Source organism: Haemaphysalis longicornis, unplaced genomic scaffold (assembly GCF_048455015.1).
Source record: "Haemaphysalis longicornis isolate Haplotype H1 unplaced genomic scaffold, Haemaphysalis longicornis Haplotype H1 scaffold_3, whole genome shotgun sequence".
In the NCBI taxonomy this organism is placed as follows: Eukaryota; Metazoa; Arthropoda; class Arachnida; order Ixodida; family Ixodidae; genus Haemaphysalis; species Haemaphysalis longicornis.
This window is the reverse complement of record NW_027526335.1, coordinates 157,942,327-157,962,394: the sequence shown is the minus strand read 5'-3', so window position 1 is coordinate 157,962,394 and position 20,068 is coordinate 157,942,327. Positions and strand designations below refer to the sequence as shown.

The window sequence follows — 20,068 nt, the reverse complement described above, 5'->3', positions numbered from 1 at the left end:
CTCGATGCTGCCAGGCCTTACGCGAGCGAGCGACTCAGGCCTTTCGCGAGCTCCAGCTGCAAGCCCCAATGCGTGACGATATGGCCAGCGGAAAATAGGAGCGTGACCCCTAGTACGCGAAGGAATGTATACAGCTGTTGCTGCCTATCTGCACCGCACCGGAAACAAACACTTTACCTTATGTGCGCTCTATCGTATGAGTGTAAGTACACGCGTATGTGTATGTTCTGATTTTACCACGCGTTGTGTTTGCGGGAACACTTGTAGAAATTTAGCCGATGTCCCCAAGGGCTGACTGTGCCCCCCAAATCCAGTTGCGGCGCCAGCAGCCAGTTGCAGCGAAAACAAGCGTAGATCCTAGTGTGGCCGCATCGGTGTGTCAGGGGGCGCGGTACGGGAAAACAGGAAGGGTGCTAAGGAAGGAGTCTGTATGGATGGCCAAGGAAGGAGTCAGTATATCGGCCTGTAGTGTAGTGCGACTACACTATTCACGTGAGTTGAACAAGGTTTCAATGAGAACTGCAGCAAGCCTGCGTTTTTTTCACAAACTGTAAAGAGCAGTAATGACTTGGTGGCTACCCAGTGCTGTTTTCTAACCTGATTTCACAGTTGGCTCTCTACGAAATGCAGCGAAAATCCAGCTGGGGTGTCGGGTGGCATTTTTTTGTTTCAGAAAGGAAATCACGAGTTCGAAATGGGGCATTGCGGGGTTCTGCTTTTCTGACATGAGCTGAAAACACAGTCTGGTTGTCTCTTTTTTATCTTAATTTTGGCAGTTGCTTTATTAGCGTTAATTCATTGGCGCTATTCCGTCTCCGTAGAGCTGTAGTTTGATGCCACGCCAACGGAAATTGAAGCGGTTTTTGATACGATGATGCGCCAGGGTATTTAAATGTGTCCTAACAGCTGGAACACGTCGATATACGTGTAGCGAAGACACGTATACGTGTCTTCGCTACAGGGGAAGACACGTATACGTTGCCGCCGCCATTTTGGACCACTCGCTCGCCGCCGCAGCGAGTCATTGTAGCAAGACTGCGCTATTATTTTACGGCAACGTGGTTTACTTGCGAAGTTTGAATCATCTTACATAACGCGTTGCTACCTCTTGTGGGAAACGAAGACAACTCTGCGTAGAGCACTTTTTGTCGACCATTAGCGGCGGAACAGGACCATTCAAATTGTGTCTCCACCCTGTTCGAAGGTGCTGGTATAGCGGCACCCTATTCGCAGCATGTTTTGCAGTCAGGTGTTGTTTATGTTCTCGCTTTTTTTCATTCCTACCTTTTACTGGCACGTCTTTTCGCTTTGTGCCGAGTGCAGCTAGGCTGTGCTTGAATTACGGGATGGGGTTTGTCTATGTATTTCCCTGTAGCTCCCATTTCAATTTTGTTTTAGTGTTGATGCCGTTTTCTCATAGCATATATATTTAGTCTGGCGTGCGCCAAGGCGAAGCAGATTTCTACTGCTTATACGGAGTCGGCTACGGAACCGCCCCGACGATGTGTTGCGACTCATGAAACGGCTTGTGGCGCGAGTTTTCTGTGGAATTTGCGGGCCGCTCCGTCCGCTTTCCCAAGATGTGGGCGCATCGAGATGGCAGCTTTCAGACTGGCAGCTGCTCGGGCGGCAGTAGGCGAAAGTTCCGGTGCTCCGACTGAAAGCACAGGAAATCGCGTGTCGTTTTAAAAAGACAACAACGTTCACGTGCCAACAGGCCCGAAATTAATGACCAAGGTAAAGCCGGAAGGCTCCAGAAGAAGGTCGTGCTGTTTGTGTGCGATTTGTGGTGGTGCAATGCCCGTAGTGCTTGCGGCCAAGGTCACCCTTACGGAGCATTTTTTTAAAAAATGTTCATCTGTGCTCTCGTCGCTTCCTCGGATGTACGCGGAGTGTCCTCCGCGACGAGTCTCAACTGCGAAGTATTGGTCTACGGAATCCAGAAATCATGAGTGAGTAATAGGAATGCGTCGTGCAATTCGTTGATTTGCGACAGGCGAGTGCAGGTAAAACGCTAAAAGGGCGCGTAAGGCTACCTGCTGTCTGACTTTGTGCGTCGCATTCGCGTCGCCTGCCATTTTGAGCATTTGTCGCAAGATCCCCGCTTATTTGGGTGTAGAATAAAATCAGTGTGCCCAGCACTATCTGTAGTTTTAAAACATTGGTGTTGAGTGATCGAGCAAAAGAAACACGACGGGTATATGACATATCCGCCTAAGATTGAATCGAGGTGATACAGGTCTCTTTATCATACTTTCTAGATTACAACAGTTGCCCTGGGGCGAGAAAATATATGGCACCACCTAATACGTTCGATCAGCAATTACACCTGAATCCCAAGTGCAGCAGTCTCTTGGGTCTCCTGGGTCTCCGCGGCTGTTTATTAACCATGTCGTAGGAAGGGTGTAATCTTGAACTTCACAGCAATCTCTTTTGCACGGTCGTCAATCCTGAAACCCTTACCCGCCGTGATTGAATCTCCTTCGTCTAGCTCTCGCTCCAAAAGTCCGCTACCTATAACTTCTTGCCTGTTCAACGCACTTCCTGTAAATAGATCAGGAAAAACATACCGTATCCATGAGCGGACATTCGAACCAGTCGTTGGAATGTGTGTGTCGACTTATAATGTGAGTAGAGGGCAGACTGTGTCAGAAAAGGTAAAACCTCGCACCTTATTTCTGTTGCATCAAGTAACACAGGCGTGAATGAACACTTTACCACAAATTCCAGAGGCATTGCCTCCTCAATAGCTTGCCCCGTAAGCCATAACCTTGCCTCTGACAGTGTAAGGTAGCAAAAATCCACCCACCCATAAATATTCTCACAGACTTTGGCCAGCTTCCCGAGATACTTACACGAAGCATAACCGCATATCCATGCGGCCAATCACTCCCTATCTTGGTATGTGCTCCGCTGGAAAGACGCTGGTCGATGACCAACGAAATGAAGAGAAGGCACATGAAGTCCGAGTTCCCGCTGGACTGGGTTTGCGCCATCAACCCGCCTTTGTGCCGGTGACTACAGTGAATTTTGTAAATACACCTCCTTCCGGACAACCTATCTCTATGTCGTCATGTGACAATATCCTAGACACTCTGCTCGTAGAAAACGCAAACAATTACCAAGATTTTTTCAGGAACATACAGCCGGTTCTGCACGGTAAGTATCTGTGGCCGACCCCTACAACTTTCGCGCTGTGTGGTGCTGGTACTGTGGTGGCGTAATATATTTTCGTCATTGTCAGCAGGGTCCATGAACCCTAGCAAGTCTGAAAAATTCTCGCCTGGCACTGGTGTGAAGAACCGGACGTCTTCATCGCTTTGTTAGAATTTGTTTTTCCAGAACGACTCACATTCTTCCCTTTAATTTTGCAAGCGCGGCTGGGTAGTGTTTAGCTCACCTTGATGCATGTTAACCTACAGGCTCTTTGCTTTAAACTTTTCTTTCGCAGATGCTAGCTCTGTCTGAGCACTAGCGAGTTCAGCACGAGCCCGGCTTAGCTGCATGACTTCTGCCACCAGCGCCTGCTCAGTACTCGCTACCACCACTCTGAGCGCCGACTCCCTGCCTCCGTTAATGGCTAGCGGAGCCTCCAGTACCGCAGTTATTTTTCCTAGTTCACAGTGGCAATACTCGGTTACAACTTAACAACGGCAACACCTCATGTAGTATATCACTCCGCCGAAGCGCCGGAACGTGACGTCAGTGCGCGCGCGTTTTGGAAGAGGATCGCGGTAAATGCGTGACATCATCTGCTTTTCTCACCAAGTTTGTCGTTGTTGCAGTAATTTAGAGGAAGATTAAGTCCAAAAAGTCATGAAAATGACTCGTGTGCGGGGTGCGTGCGTTGTGCGTGCGCTGGCGGTGATTGCTATCGGTTCTTTATCTTGCGTCAATCATTTCAGAACTGATCGATTGTCCACACCTCACCCCACCAGTTAGTGGACGGCGCGAGATTTCGTAATTATGACATACGAGTGAATAAATAAGTTTTAATGTAGCGCCTGAAAGAGCGAGTGCGTCATTAATTTGTATAAAATTCACCATGTTACAAAGATCGATGCAGTTATACGTACGTGAAGTACTCGTGGTGAAGCATTAATTTAGCGAGGAACGCAACATTATGCGCCTTCGACGACGACGCGAAGAACAATTTTAGATTTTTAGATTATGCTGATTGGTAATAAAAATGCCATCAAACACTATTGGGTTTAGTAATGTGTGCACAAAAGCCACGCCTATCGTAGGTGCATTTAGGTAGCGCGCTGTGTGTAAAAAGAAAAACAATAACAGAATTCCTCCTTTCAGATCACCGTGAAAAATAACTTCGCTTCTGCTTCGTTATTACGCGTGAGTTTATTACTTTCTATTCCTACATATTCCTTCTTACATGTTCATTGCCTAAGCGCTGTCGTCATTTTTACGACTGTCCTTTTATCGCGCTGTTAGGCATCTTTTTTTACGCAATCTTGGCATGAAAGCCTGCAGTTTACAGGAAGCGACCATGAAGTGTCTGCACGTAAACATCGTGCTTGATGTATCTGCACATTTTTGAAAAAAAGCGCTTTTCAGCTTAGTTCTACTCAAGTTTCAACGCAATACAATTCTGATCGAGTCTGCGGGCGTTTCCAAATGGATGGTAAATTCTCCATTCCTGAAAAATGCTCTTTAGCAGGTGCCATGGCTGCTGCGATTTTGAGAACACCAATATAGTTATAACAGGCTATTTCACTTCCTTCAGATTGTTATACGCCCTAAGACATGGCATGTTGGAGTGTAATTTTACGATACTGCGGAAAAGGCCTGTACAGGGAAAATTTTTTGGCGTCATAGTACACCTCACCTTTTTATGCCCATTGCTTGAATTTACATCTCCTGGGGCAAGCTCAAAGAAATCACAGTCCAAACAGCAAACATGGTTCTTTTTCTCTTAATTATACGTGGGAGTAAATTATTCACACTTATAATTTAGCTAGAGAACCACCACTTATAAACAACATTTGTCTTTATTCCATTTTGCGCGGAAATGCTTATGAATGGAAAATTGCAGTGTTTTCTATGAAAATTCAAGTGCCAAAACAAGGGCATGATGTAGACAGTCTCACTGGCAGACATACTCATGGATATGACCTTGAGGTAGCAATTTACAAATATGAAAATGTTATAGGAACCCAGGAAAATTAGCAGGCACCATCCCCACCCAACCAAATTAAATTGGGCTAAAATGGGTTGTGTGGTTTTGACATGCACCTTCACTGAACCCCAGAATGCAGTGTGTGACAGGTGACTCCCTGCAGGCCTTCCATCTGGATTTGCCACTAGGGCACTGCCGCCGGTGTATGAAGACATTCATAGTGCCCGTACGGAGTTTTGTTCAATGTTTCCTCGACATTATCGCAATAACGCAATGTTAAACCTTTGATATGTTACATTTCTCTCTCAAGTATGCTTTACAGCACAGATGTTGAAACAGCTGCTTACACTGCTGTTCAGCTGCTTATTTATATACGTGAGGCACCTTCGACAAACTTGACACTAAGTCTTCTTTATCACATCAAAACAACGTTGCATTTAATGAAAACAAAGTTCCATTCAATGACCTACCCATGGTCATAATATGACAGTCACATTTAATCGTGTCTTACAATCAGCCTGAGATTATTATACATGCATTCGTTATAAGCAGTGTACTCTACATGCACAAAACTCGCCACGGCTGCTTTTTTGATACCATTCAACACGACACCAACCCAGCGTTGTGTTGCAAAGTTGCAACTGCATCATCAATTGTATTTTAGTTACATATTACATACACTGAATTACACTGTAAGCTTTGACTTGAAGTCACATGCAAGCACACCTGCAGTGAGAGGAAAATGTACACATCGTCAGTGAAAGAACAAAACATCTGATACGTGGCACTGCCATGAGAAGTCCATTAAAGCACACAAGTAGCATATGATGCCGCTTGGAACACTGCAGGGATTTCCCTTATACCTTACTTCCAAATGCTGTCGGTGCAGAGGGGCTTTGTGAGATGGTTACACAAGTCGTTTTTGCCTCAACACCTCGGCAACTGCTCATTTCTAGCAGTTTCAAATAAAATATAACCACCAAACAACGAGAAATATGGTTGCAGGTCCCGTAATGCTGCAAGTAAATTTCAAGCTTATGTGCAAATGGTTTCTACTCATCAGGCACAACGCCACAAATTAGACGTAAAGAGAACAAAACGACACGAGCACATTTTGTAGAGCAGCTAGTTATCGTAGCAACCATTTAAAACATTTTCTTAAGTATCACGAGGCACATTCCCCTCGGTGACGCTTGCCGCTGAAAGTTTCATTCAGTCCGATAACTTAATCAGATAGCCTTGTGCTGGTGGCATTCAGCGAATCTTGTGCCTTGTTCCAACATGTTGGCATTCGTTCCAAGAAATATATTGTGGAAAGGCAGGGCACACATGGTAGCAAGGTCGAATAATTTGCTGGTTGGACGGGACAAATGTAGCCCATCTTGTCTTGGTGTGGCTGCGTTGTCGTATTTCGCATTTTTCTTGCATTTCGAGTCCAAGTTTTTTTATATCTCCAGCAACTCCGGTGTGACAGCACAGGTGGAACACCAAGCGTGAACCGGTTTAGATTGATGGCGATTTGCATGGTCACGTTTCATGCGTTGATTGTTCATTTGCAACCTCTGGAACCATTGTTGTGAAATAAGTGGATATCCTTCTCTCGTTCCCCACTATCATCATCGTTAACTGTGTTCGAATAAAGGCATCATCGGGAGGGAATCCGCGGCTCTTCCCTTTCTCCACATATTTTTGGTGCCGATACCCGGGAGAAGGGACCTCCAGAGGTGAGCTACAGCGAGCGTATTCCGCTTCGGTTCGACCGCATCCTCACCTCTGGAGATCGGGAATGAAGCCGCACAGGAAGAAGCCGATTGGGAAAAGAGCGGGGCAGCCCAAGAAGAAGAAGAAGACTGAACGAACCCAGCTGCAAGAGATATCTGCCCGACAGAGTACGAGATGTCCGTGAGCAGTGACACAACCGATGCGGAGACGACGCCGTTTTCTGCCTTCTGAGCCCGGTCACCAGCTATTACAAGCGACTTGACGCTGGACCGTACCATCAAGGCCCTTCTCGAAAGGCGGCGCATCGTCCGTCAAGACATCACGGCATTCATCGACTACGTTGAAGACCTTCTCCCAATGACACGACCCTCAATCAGTGAGTTGAATGAGCTTGCTACCAAGTTAACAGTACTTCATGATGAACTACGCGAGATCAACCGAGAAGTAAAATATTCTGCAGAGAGTGATAATCTGGAGGCCGAGTGTGAAAATGCATTCAACTTTGACTATCTAGTTTGTGTGGCGAAATCCAAGCTTGAACTTCAAATTATTGAAACAAAGAAAGCTCGAGAAAACCTAAGGACGTCTATCAAAGACCGAATTCAAGCATAACATAGAAAACACCGGGAGAATCGAATAGATATTTGGAAAGTGACGAATCATCAAATGCGAATCACACTCATGGAGCGCAAAACGGTCAAGGCCGACAGGAAATGAAAGAGAGTTTTCCAGACATAACGCGAATCGAAGCCAATTATGTTGTATTTTCTCCCGAAGAGACTGAATACAAAGAAGGGACCACTACCAATACATTGCTGGAACGAAAGGCAATTACTCCTACCAGGACTGAGCTATCGCAAACAAAAGAAACCATGAAGAACTTTCACATGGATGTCCTTATACCAAAGCTGGCGACGCTAGCGTCGGGGACTGAGGAAGAGCGAGCCATCGGTTGGGAAAACGGCGGAAGTTGGACCAAAGCTCATTACAAAGGCAGGGTTTGAAGGAACAGTAGATTGATTACACCTAATTCAAAGGTTAAACAAGTGATACCTGGATTTACCAAGGCTACGCCAAGCTTTCGCTTTGAATATCCAGGCTTAGATGAGCTAAGCCGGAGCCATTTCTCCCATCTTAGAAGTCGGTGATTGAAAAGAAAACATGGAGCTAAATAGACGGGAATGAAGACAAAATACGACAAATACTTTCAAGTATGAACACTCTCTCTCAGCAGCAAGTCCTGTTAAGTACGTGATGTTTGCTTGCGTGCTCTTTGTAAGCAACCGCCGAACGATTGTTCGAAAGTTTGCAGTGCATCCCATGCGTCTTCCTTATCCTCGTGCATGGCGGCATTTATCCGCAGCATATGAAGGGCATCCATCGCTTGACCTGGTGGAGGAACGGGAGCTTCAATATCTTCAAAACCTCCGCCAGCGCCTGCTGCCGCCACTTCCTCCACGCTTCCTACATGTCTCAAGATATCGCTGTTATCCTAAACTTCCGTAGTTGCGGCGCTTTCGTCGGCGCTCGCGTATTCGGGGAAGGTTATACCGATGGGCACTTCATCTACCCAACCAAGGTACTCCCAGGCATCTTCATACTGGTACACGTGACTCGCGCAGTTCGTTGCAGCAGGAACAGTTTCAGGACTTGCCGCACGCAAACCAGAAGCCCTGAACTAGTAGTTGCTCTCCAACCTGCCGCAAGCATTCCAACCGCTAAGAAAGTGTGGATATTTGTCGAGCGCTACATATTTAGGCTTAAAACTGTTTCGACGACTCCACGATTGTATGTGGACTTTACAATGTTAAGAACTCCCTGATTATAAATTGCTGGTAAACCGGCATGTAACAAACCTCTATGTAGCGAATTCCTGGTTTTAATAAAAATTTCAATTCCCCATTGCCAACCCCATTGAAACCCATGTGTTCGCGACCTCTTTGTAACGAAGGCGTCACGAAGGTTAACCTTGATGTAACGAATTCGCTACGCTGATGAGCCATTGTTTTTTGCACCTTGTCTGAAAAATTGTTTCGAGAAACGCACTAATTTAGCGAACTTCGTCCGCGCCGCAAACTAGCTTGCGTTTGCAGTGTGAGCGCAGGGTCAGTTGGGGGCTAGGCCTGCCAGTCGGCGTGTAGTCGCGCGTCTCAACTGCTATCTCTGGTGTCAGTTTGTGGGTGATGAGTTCTTCTGCCACAAAACGAAAAGTTCTGTATTTTCAAAACAAGCTTGCAATTTTAAATGCCGACCCAGCTCGCAAGAAAGAAGAACGTCGCTGCCACGTACTGTATCCCAGCTAGCACCCTCTCGCCGATTTTGAGTGCGGAAAAAAGCATCAAGTTCGCGAAAAGTCGCGCTTTCAGCATCAGTGTGGTCCTCGAAACAGGTTAATGCACCAAAAAGTGTCAAAAGTGATACTTAAGTTACGTTTGTGAATACGGCGGTTAGCGCCCTTGCTTCTTTGAATTGCCGTGTACTGCCTAAGCTTGTGGGAAAGCAGGAGGCGCAATTCGCGCAGTTTTTCACCCTGAAATAAATCCTTGAGCGGTGCGCTCGCCATCACGGATGTCTAGCAGTTTGGTTTCCTTTCTTCTTCATTGATGCCAGACTTAACCTGAAACCTGCATGTAGTGAAAACCGGGATGTAACAAAAAATTGCAAATTTTTTGTCACCTTCGTAATATCCAAGTGTAACTGTATATTAATATTCTGACCGCTGAGGTGAAATGGGAACTGCGCCACTGGCATCTTTGACTTGCAAACGAAGCTTTTTCACCGCTGGCGTCACCTGGGGAATTCAAAAGAAAATTACAACCCAGTTTTGCACCACCATGCGTTCGCAAAAGCGGCGCAGAGATGCTGTGCGATAATATCTTTTGCACGAAATGGATCAATTTTGGGGCGTTCTCGACAAAATAAACAAAAAATAATGCTTCTTACCTGAATGTTTTGAGAAAAGCTTCGTTAAACCAGTACAGTTCATGATATTAGTTTGCTTATTTCAAGTTAGTCGGGGAACTGGGCTTTATGGGCGTCTGATGGGGGTGGGAATATCTTTGCTAAATCAAAATTTCCCATAAGTTGTGCTTTGTTAAATCGAGATTTCCGTGTATAAGATAGATAACTAGAAAGTGATAGTACCCATTTGATATTTCTTGCGTATGGTAACGAGTGTATAGCTGTAAAGAGAATTCCGCACTGATTAGAGCGCTCTATAGCTGAAATAGCAGGTCATGTACAAGTGGAGAAAATATTGTTCGGTTTATTCACTTAATTATTACAGGTATTAGTCAATTGGATCTCACCACTGAATTACCGCATCTGTGTTGTAGTATACCTTCCTATATGGTGCGCTGCTTTGAAAATCAGGGCAAAATAACTTTAATTTGCTCTAGCTCCTTTTGTCTTATCAGGATTTGGTGCACCACCATTCTAGTTTTCTTACGTAAACACAATGGCGTGTGTGCATGGCTTTCAAACTCTACTTCTTCTATAAATCACCCATTTAAACTGAATTTCAATGGCTGGTTATTATATTTTAATGAAATTCTATTATAATATTTGATACTAAATTATCTTGTTTGCGACTTTTCTTTGAACTTGCTCAGATATCCAAAATATTTGTTTTCTGTCATTGCAATTGTACAATGACACCTGAAGAAACATAAATGAATCATTACCTGTACTTCTGTATGGCAACCATTTTCACGCAGAGAGCACTTGCCGTGGAGCGGGGAAGAAATTGCTCTCTGCGCAAGCCCTATCACGCATATGTCCGGCGTAACGGTGTCAATTATGCCAGCTCTGAATGGCACAATCTCCGTTATTTTATCTTCAAAGTCGACGCCTGCCTAAGTCATGGACGCGATCGACAAATACAAGGTATCAAGTTTTGCTCTGCAAAATACTTTGATGCTCTTTCACCCATAAAGGCGAGATAGAGCATTCCTCAGTATAAATTTATTTTTTATTTTTATGGTTTTTATGGCCGCAATACAAGCGAACTCTAGGCAAATGGAAGTGTTATTTAGCATAAAAATAAATGTCGGCTCAAGTGAAGCACAAGCGTCCCTGAATAGGCACATGGTGTGCGACTACGGGCTACCTGAGGTTCAAAACAGAATCTAAACAATTTCTAGGGCATCAGCCATCCATCGGAATGCATTGCATTCCTTTGAAAAAAAACGCCATGATGTGCAGTGAATAAAGCATTTCCTATTTATCATGCTTAGTTAACCATACCACTGTTTGCTTTGTCACTTTTTTTAAGTCTCTAATACATTGGAGCATCCGAAGAGTGTGATCATAGCATGTCTTATCTCCAGGTAAGCCCATAAACTTCACGCTTCGGGAAGATAGAAACCCTACGGCTACCATTGGATCTTGGTTTGAGAATACGAAGCAATTTTAAGCGTGAAATTGACAAGGCTTATGCTGAAACATTTTCAGGTTAGGCAAAAGGATAGTGTTTCGCTTGTTCTTTTTTTATTGATTATGTGTATTTGGCTGGAGACTTACGCCGTGGTGGTCAACTTTAGGGAGGTTGGAGTGTGAATGAACACGTGAGGAAATCGGAGTAGGTTTAGAGACAATGCATTAGGTCGAATGAAGAACTGAGTCGACGAATGCATGCAGTGTCATGGGCACTGAAAAACCTTTGTACCTTTAGGTTTGTTTCACCCAGCTGGATATAGCCTAACAAGCCATCGCCATGCCCGCAGGAGCTAGCTATAATATTTGATATCATAACTCATGTGATGGTACACTCTTTGGTCTCTACCTGCTGAAGAGGCTGCAAAAACAGGTCCTGCTTGAGCGCGATGTCATACTGCAACTTTTGTCGGACGGGAGTACACACGGCTGGCGAGTCCGCATTTTCAAGTAAGGCCAAAAAGCTGCAGCAAGTGCCTGAGTGCATAGAGCACGATATACATAAGTGCAGAAAGCCTAAATCAAGCAACGCACAAGCCACCACCCGAAATCGCAATTGTTTGCCTTTTCGCACCTGCAGCTTACAATAAAGTACAGAGCGCTGGTTCAGTAAAGAACACAAACTGGCGGTTACAGATGAATTAAGGCCGCGCCTTCTACAGAAGTGAATGAGCAGCCGGGAGCCCCTACGTCAACCTCAGCTTGGAGGTACTGGCATTCCAGAACCAAGAGGCCACCTCACCGGCCCCAACGGTCATGTCTGTCAGAATGCACTACTTATTGGAGCGTGAGATCGATTCCAAACAAATCCATTTACCACTCCTTCAGAAGCGACTTGTGAAGCTCTGGCTGGGTAGGAGTTGGAGAAAGGAACGGAAACGAGGCGCGTCAGCAGCATCTACCCACTTGCGTGCCGACGCCACACTGTGAAGAAACCTTCGATTTTCGAGCAGGGACCTCCCAGCTGTAGGGAGATCAGTTACTCGTGAACCTATCCACTACCTGCTCTGAAAACAAGCCCCTTTTATCCAAACGGTTCCAAGCTCCAAATCAAATGTCGCGAAAACATCCGTTTCCAAAAATATTAAACTTCTGCTGCGTGGAACTGGGGTGATTGGCTGGGGCAGCACCCGAAACAAATTTAACAACGTGTGGGAACGAGTTGGTAATCCAGTATAACTTCGTTAAGCGCAGTAGAGAGAACACAGTACAAGGGAGACAAGGACCAGCGCTACTTACATCTCTATTGTAATAACAACGACGGGAGATATAAATAGAAAAGAAGAACACGCTCAAATGACTACAAAGTTTATCACGTCACTGCACAGCCCCCCACGTACCCGCCAAGCACGCACGTGTGATAACTTCTCATCTAAGACGGCCAGCTGTTACGAGCTCAAAGATAAAGACGTTGTACTGACACAGTCACCTATCCGCTTCATGTACGGGGCCTAAACAATGAGTAACTGGGCGTATAGAAATCATGTGGCTAAGCCGTTGTGCTGTTCAGAACGAGGATGCGGGTTCGGTTCGTGGCCGCAGCGGCCGCTTTTTAGGTGGGGAGCACCTTAGCACCTCACAATGACCGTCCTTCTCCGCGCGCATAGCATTCACAATCACAAAAAATCATGCAATCAACAGTAGGATTCAAACCTGTGTCCGGTAGACGAGACGGAGTTAGTGTGAATCGTCTTCCCCACTGGGCTGCGATCACACACGCTGTTCCCGCCATGGACGCAAGTGAACGTAACAGGCGTTATGCTGCTGCTCAATGTCTACGAAAACAACAAGGGCCCCCGAATACGAAAGCGCGGCAAGCGGAGGCAAAGCGTTAAAAATCGAATGGCGGTCGGTGCGCAAATCGGATGTCACTCGGGGCGCAACTTGGATGTTATTTCAAGTCCCCGTACTCCGTACCCTCGCCATTATCTACGGAGTAGAGATGCTGCCATTTTTTTATGGAGGCGAAAGGCAAAAACGCCTATGTGTATGAGATTTCAGCGCACGTTAACGAACCCCTGGTGATCAAAATTGATCCCGAGCCATCCACTACGGCGGGATTCATCGCCTCCGTTGCGTCGGCGCCTAAAACCCTGCAATCGACCAACCACTCAGCATCGAAATCGTGGATTCAATGCCACTGGCTATTTAGCTCGAAAAAACGCAGGGGACCGCCCTGGTTTATACAGCGGCAGATTTACCCGACCCAGCAGCATAATGCGCTCATCTAGCTTAGACCCTTCTCGAAACATGGTAGTTTCAGGCGATCCTTTGCGTCTGTAATACAGTAGCGTACTGCCAGATCTCAACTGACCCCTACGGCACAGGCACTCAAGAGGTAGTGTCTTCCCGTCTACGCGTTGCACTTCACAAATTCCAGGTAGCGTCCGCATACTTGCACCTGTGCATTGCTAAGCACGACACCACTAGCCTGAAATTGTTCGGTATGCGACGTCATCACGAGTTTTCGCCACACGACGCTGCTGTGTTTGCTGGAGGTTTAAGCACCGAAATAAAGGCCAGGGGGGACTACACCTGGTGGAAGAACCAGATTCAAGCTTCAGAGAAGAAGCTAGCAGCAGCTGAACAGGCTGAGAAGCAATGGTTGCTAGAGAAAAGGGTATTCACTAAGGAACTTTAGATTACGTCTGCTTGGTCACAGCAGCAGCACAATCAGGGTTTCTTCTTTGATCGTTCACAGGTTCAAGGTCCTCCAAAGGTAATGCTTGTACGACCACCCAAAACTCACTGCAGGAAAGCCACCTTTCTGTGATGTTAATGATAGTGGTTGAAGTGAAGAAAAATAAATCGCTTCCGGTGGTCGAAATGAAACATAGGTCACTTGTGTTATGAAGCCAACGTCAACACTTTTCAGCCTTCCTGGACGGTGGACGCAGTTTGGATTCGGACAGGGGTGCACGAACGTGCAAAAGTAGGCATAACATGCAACCCCCATCTAACGGTGACGATTGTTGAACGCTAGGGAAAGCGATTGAATGCCTGTATCAAGAAAGCAAAAGAGACCAGAATAGTAACGCAATAAATAGTCTCGATAATATATATGTTATGTGTATGTTAAGGTGCCATAATATCGGTCCGATCACTCCTGGTTTCAGGAGGGTAAATGTGGTGGTAAACGTGATTTTGAAAAGCTTCAGGTTAGCCAGCCGTATCATGCCGACAGAGAAAAAGTTGATTTCTTTATTAGTGATTTATTTACATCACGTAGAAGCACTGCGGGAAGGGTTTGGTGTACATTAACGAACGGGTTCATCAAACGTTTCCTAGACTATCGCTAGTGTAAGTGCTCGATGGAATTGGTCTCCAAGCCCCTCGGGCTCAGGCTCTTCCAAATGAACAAAGGCAGGATCACCCAGGCGCTTCCGAGGTACTGACACATTCTATGGGTCCGCGTGTTCAGAAAAGCAAGGGCCGAGCACCTAAACTGCTAGATCTTTTATAGAATCCCAAGTACTAGGTTCGTCCACCACGTTGCATTGCTGACACGCCGGAACAGAAACGCGCTTCTACGATATAGGTGGAATACATCTATTGAATAATTTTTTTTGTCGCTTTAGTGTCTTCAGGGGGTTTGAACAGGTGTTAAGGGCCCAAAAATCATGCGCAGCTATAGCAAGGGCGGCCTAGTCGGTTTCTGCATCATAAGGATTGAAACCCCATGTATTCGCAACGTCGCAAAGATAAAACGTCTTTCTTGAGCATTCGTCTTTCTCCAGTGGTTGAAAGCAAAAAACAAATGTATGCATCCATTCACTCCTCCACCTCATATGCCCGCAGGCTAGTGAAGCTGAAGGGACCGCACTGGCGACTACAGTTTGCATGGAGATACCCAAGCCAGCGCAACTTCCGATTGGACCCTATTGCGTGGTTAAAAGGAAACGTGTAAAACCGCCTTTAAACGCTAGTTATTCATGTCAGCAAAATTCAGTTGAATACGCCACCTGGCTTGTTATCTAAAGAAAAATTTCAAACGAGCTCACAATTTCGCCCTTTTTGCTCTATAAAACTAGAATGCTTACATTTACAGCCCTGCTTAGCTCCTATTGCGTAATATCGATGCAATCCCAAGAATTCCAGCGTCTAGGACCAGCAGTTTTTCTGGGACTGGTATAAACTGAAATGCCGTTTTCAATTAGTGAGGAATTCGGCGTCAAAATGTCCTCCGACTATTCTAGCGTCGTTTCCTGGCGAAATCATTACACTTGGTTTGGCACATTCCCGGTGGTAAGTTGACCTCCAGAAACATCAGATACACCAAACGCATAAACGTATACTAAAGATCCGTAAAAGCGCTTAGTTTACTCCTAAATCCTGATTCTCTCTAAGAGGTGCCGTTAGTGTAGCCCCGAAAACATTATTTGTAATGATTACGAGCTACACTTTTGGTGAAACTCATTTCGTTCCATCACCGGGGCAGTGATATAATCTGGAAATCTTAAAAACATAATTCTCTGATTACCTGTGTTTGAAGGTTGTTCTGCCTACCAAGAGTTTCGTTATACGATCATGAAAACGATCCATTCAAAGAATGCAATAACGAAGCTTTGCTCAGTAGACAGAATAATATAACATAGAAAAGCACTGGGGCCAAAACAATGCTCCAGGGCCCTTGTTAAAACAACTCATCTTATCACACGCCGGGAAGAACTTTGGTTAGCATGCCGAGAGGCCAGCTTCGGTGCTCGTGGCGGCGAGCTCTGTTGGCAGACGACTTCACCTAAGTTAAATTTCCGGTACGATTACGCGGCATGCATGAGATCATCTAGCGTGTATGGTGAGAGAAGGCAGTGGTACATGGCACGAGGGGGTTTGAAGGCGATACAAGGGCAACACAGTTGAAAATGAAGAATCCCTACACCATGAAATAAATGTACTTCCAAGATTAGTGCCTCCATGCCCAGCACTTTCGGCTGGGCGTTGATGACTCAGTTAATAGGGCAGACCGGAAGGCAGGCAGATATGCGGGAAGGCAGGGCAAAACGGGGCAATGAAATGCAAAACAATGCAATGCAAGGCAAGGCAAGGATAGGCCACTTAGCAAAGAGAAGGATAGAGAATGGCAATGCAAGGGAGTAAGGGACGAGGACAGCGATCTCATTTTTCTTTCTAGGTACAGTCATGAACTAAAGGTAGTTATTGAAGAGCACGTAAAATTTTGTACTAGTTAAACTCGAAGGCACATGGAAACGACCATGAGGTTTAGATACCGATGGGTTATCGAACTGGCATTCATAAAAGTGCGACACAATATGTTAGCACCCCGCTCAAATCACTTACGGCCAGAAAGGGGGGTTCGCGGGAGAAACCTTATCTTCACATCTGAATTATTACCGTTCGGAGAACAAGTTTGGATATCGTGGTGGCGAAACAGAGGGATTTGTAATCGGAAAGGGGTGCATATCCGTCATGACTGTGGCGAGGCTGGAAAAACTAAACGAACGCCCATGTACACGGGTTATGGTTAACAACATTGAAATATTGACTACTCTTACAGTTCTTCATGTTCAATTGCGCTAAGAAATACAGACGAACGGACACTAACGGACAGAGATGAGGCGCCTCGTCCCTGTGCGTTAGTGTCCGTTCGTCGGTATACTTAGCGCAACTGAACATGAAGAACCACCAACTAGCCCCATTCTACTCCTTTTGAATTCTTACATTTACCAAACTGAACCAAATGTAACGCAACGAAAACGAAAACATTTGCAATCTCCTAGAGTGCCCTATTCCATCCGGCATCTTCGGTGCTATTGAGATCATCTCAACTGTGGTTGACAACAGTGAAGTGAATTTGAGAGAAAAGCTAGTTGGAAAACATACATCGTTGTAATTTAAGCACAAACTAGAAATACGCATAACAAAGAAGAACTACACCGGCACTTACTATCAACTGAAAAGTTTATTTTCACAGGAAACATATCAAAACAGCCTCAGAGTTTCAAAAACAGATACGCATTCCCGCTGCACATGTGCATAGGTGGGAAAGACCAAAACCGTAGGGCCTGTTACTCCTGTCTCAGAGGTGCTGTGAGAGGGTTGACTAAGATAGCCCGAGCCCCTAGTCTCTATGTCGAATTCGTCGGCGAGTTCTCTTGTTGGACGATAACTATGCCTAAAAGTCACGTTTGTGTCGTAAAAATACAATTCACAGCCAGTTTCCGGGCAATGCGAGGCCTAATGAGTGCAACGCTTTCCCTTCAAATTAAAGTGGTGGTCCTTTAGGCATACGGCCAGTCTGGCCCACGTACACACAACCACCGGACAGAATAATGCAGTACACGACATTCGTGTAGCGCCATACAAAACGTATTCCGCGCTTGATTGTAACGTGACTGTAACCTCGTTGGGCAACGTGGCCTGCGGTTTCAATTATTAGTAATCATTGGGCATAACCAGGTGGGTTTGTTCTTGGCAGAAATAAACCACCCGATGGTCGAATCACGCAGCTGTCTTTTGCAAACCGTATGATAGCGCATGCACATTTCATATTGCAGCCACTTTTTTCCCTTTTTTTATATTACGCTGGGTAAGCGCGCTAACTTTTGATAGTTTAATCAGACGCTGACAGACCGACTGCAACAGAGAAACAGAATAGCCGGCATTTTTCACTCGAACAACCTGCTCACTGACGCTGCGTTGCGCCAAATATCGACAAAACTTGTAAATTTACGACTTAGGCTTATGAGCGCAATTTTATTTTAAGGGCAGAGCACTTTAGAGGCTCTTCTAATGGCCGTAGCTCGCTCTCTTGATCCAAATGGAGCCCCACGGCATACCGCTAGAACTGCGTCCCACACAGGCTTCGAAAACCAAGCGGTTTATTTAGTCATGGCGTTCGAAACTCGTGAACCACTGGCGCTGGTCATACATCTCCCTGTTGTTTAGCGCAAAAGAAAACTGCAATTACATTTGAGGCGAAACATGCTAATTAGTCGGCACTGACCGCCTTCATTTAGTTAGGAACGGTTGTTGAGTAGGTTTTTCCGATAGTAAGCGTTAAATAGTGGCAGTGCAAGAAACAAATGGCGAGCTCCAAAGTGCGCAGTAAGGCGCCGGCGCCGCCGACACATGCGGTAGGAAAACCATGCATCAAAAGAAGAGAACTCCCAATGAAGATGTTTCAGGCAGGGAGCCGCGAGCACTGCGAAGGCGGGAAATTTGAATTGCATTGGACAAACATCCGTTCCATTCATCAAGACAGGAGTGAGGCAGGGCGGTGAAGAGCGTGATGGGTGGTAGTAGGGAGCGGATAACACCGCATACATCCCATTAAGGTAATTTTCTGCTCTGCATTTTCGACAGCTTTCACATTAGGTGGAACGGCTTTAATTTTTAGAGATCGTGCTGCAGTACCGCTGAAGGGCAGTTTTCGCAATTCGAGTACCTGCCGTATTTTAATTAAAGTTTATACTAATCGTTTCTTAATACGTTAGCTATGACTCCCAGAACATAGTCGTGTAAGTCACTGTGTGGCTTATGTCAATTTGTCAGTGTTGGGTCAGATAAGTACAACTCGTCCGAAGGCTCTGTTAGGCAGTGTCAGCCGGCAAAGTGCTGCACTAACTGTCTCTACTTCCGTGTTCGTTCGTAACTTTATTTGTTCACCCCACAATTCTTGTAGCTATGAAAGGAATGTGACTTAAATTTAAGGGCAAGTAGCTCGTTCAGCAAGCATTTATTACCTGCGCAATTTACATTCGTTTTCCCTCCTCAGCCAGTCGTACAGCTGGGCATATGACCACACGGGTTCTGCTGAGGGAAACGAGCTAGTGGGTCGCAAGGCTATTTCCTTTTTTGTAATTTATGAGTCGATGTTTATAGAAGGGGCGAGGGCAGCTTTGCATAAGAATTTAAAAGAGGTAAGTGACAACGGATTACATGCTAAAGATCGGGCTCTTGAAGTCTGCAAAGTGTGGAAGTTGAATGGCTGAGCTAGCGCGGCTACGAAGGGAGACGAATTGACATTGAAACACATTTTTCCAGCCAAAACTCACACGCTGAGTGTCCCATTTCGCTCGATAGTTTCGGTGCGTGGCTCATGGCAAAAGGCTGTTTCCCGTTACTCACAAAAGGATTTGAAACCTTTAACCGTGCCTTACCAATTTATTGTTCGAAACTCTGAAGACATTGCGAAGTACTTCACACTCTTGTTTGCCCACAATGTCAAAGCCATTAGCGTAAATGTAGAGGATGTCTTCTTCCCCCTGCCATCGCACTTCATCTCGAGAAAAGTTAAGGACTGCAGCACAAATTCTAATGATGAGTTCGCCTTTGGTGTCACGGTGGAGTCATTTTTGGACTTGCTGAACTTCTACCTCAACGGCGGCGTAGTAGGCTAATGAGACGTTCCGCGTACAAAAATTGCAGTATGCATAGTGAAGACGGTGCCCCCGTTCTGAGCAATGTTCTTGTTATAACCAGTAGCCTGTTATGCAAAGCGTTGCTTTAAATGTTTCTTGTTATGTTGACGATTTCGTGGTCTTGGGAAGGACAGTTAATATTGAATCTTTCAGATGTAGTGTTCCTAATGTTCTTAATGTTCTTGAGTTTTACATGCTAGGTTTCATCAGACGATGTCTTGAAATGAGTTAACGAAAGCTTCAATTTTTCTGCCTTACTTATGTACTGGATGTATGCCCCCAAATAAAGCAAGCCCCTTCTTAATTTGAGTTCTTGCAACTCGAACAGCGTAAAAAGCGGAATTGCCCTCACGAGTCTCAAATTGGCCATTAACAAGGCGTTTCACCATTTGGCGCC

The 20,068-nt window shown here is 45.6% G+C and overlaps 1 protein-coding gene across 1 annotated transcript in view; it reads left to right on the top strand.

The window, feature by feature from the left end:
• The first annotated feature begins 261 nt into the window (after positions 1-261).
• LOC144175503 (luciferin 4-monooxygenase-like) overlaps positions 262-20,068 on the top strand; it is a 38,183-nt gene continuing 18,376 nt past the window's right edge. The window contains exons 1-2 of the mRNA XM_077704582.1: positions 262-492; positions 4,309-4,350. The gene's annotated coding sequence lies outside the window, so the exon portion shown is untranslated. The remainder of the gene's footprint in view (positions 493-4,308; positions 4,351-20,068) is intronic.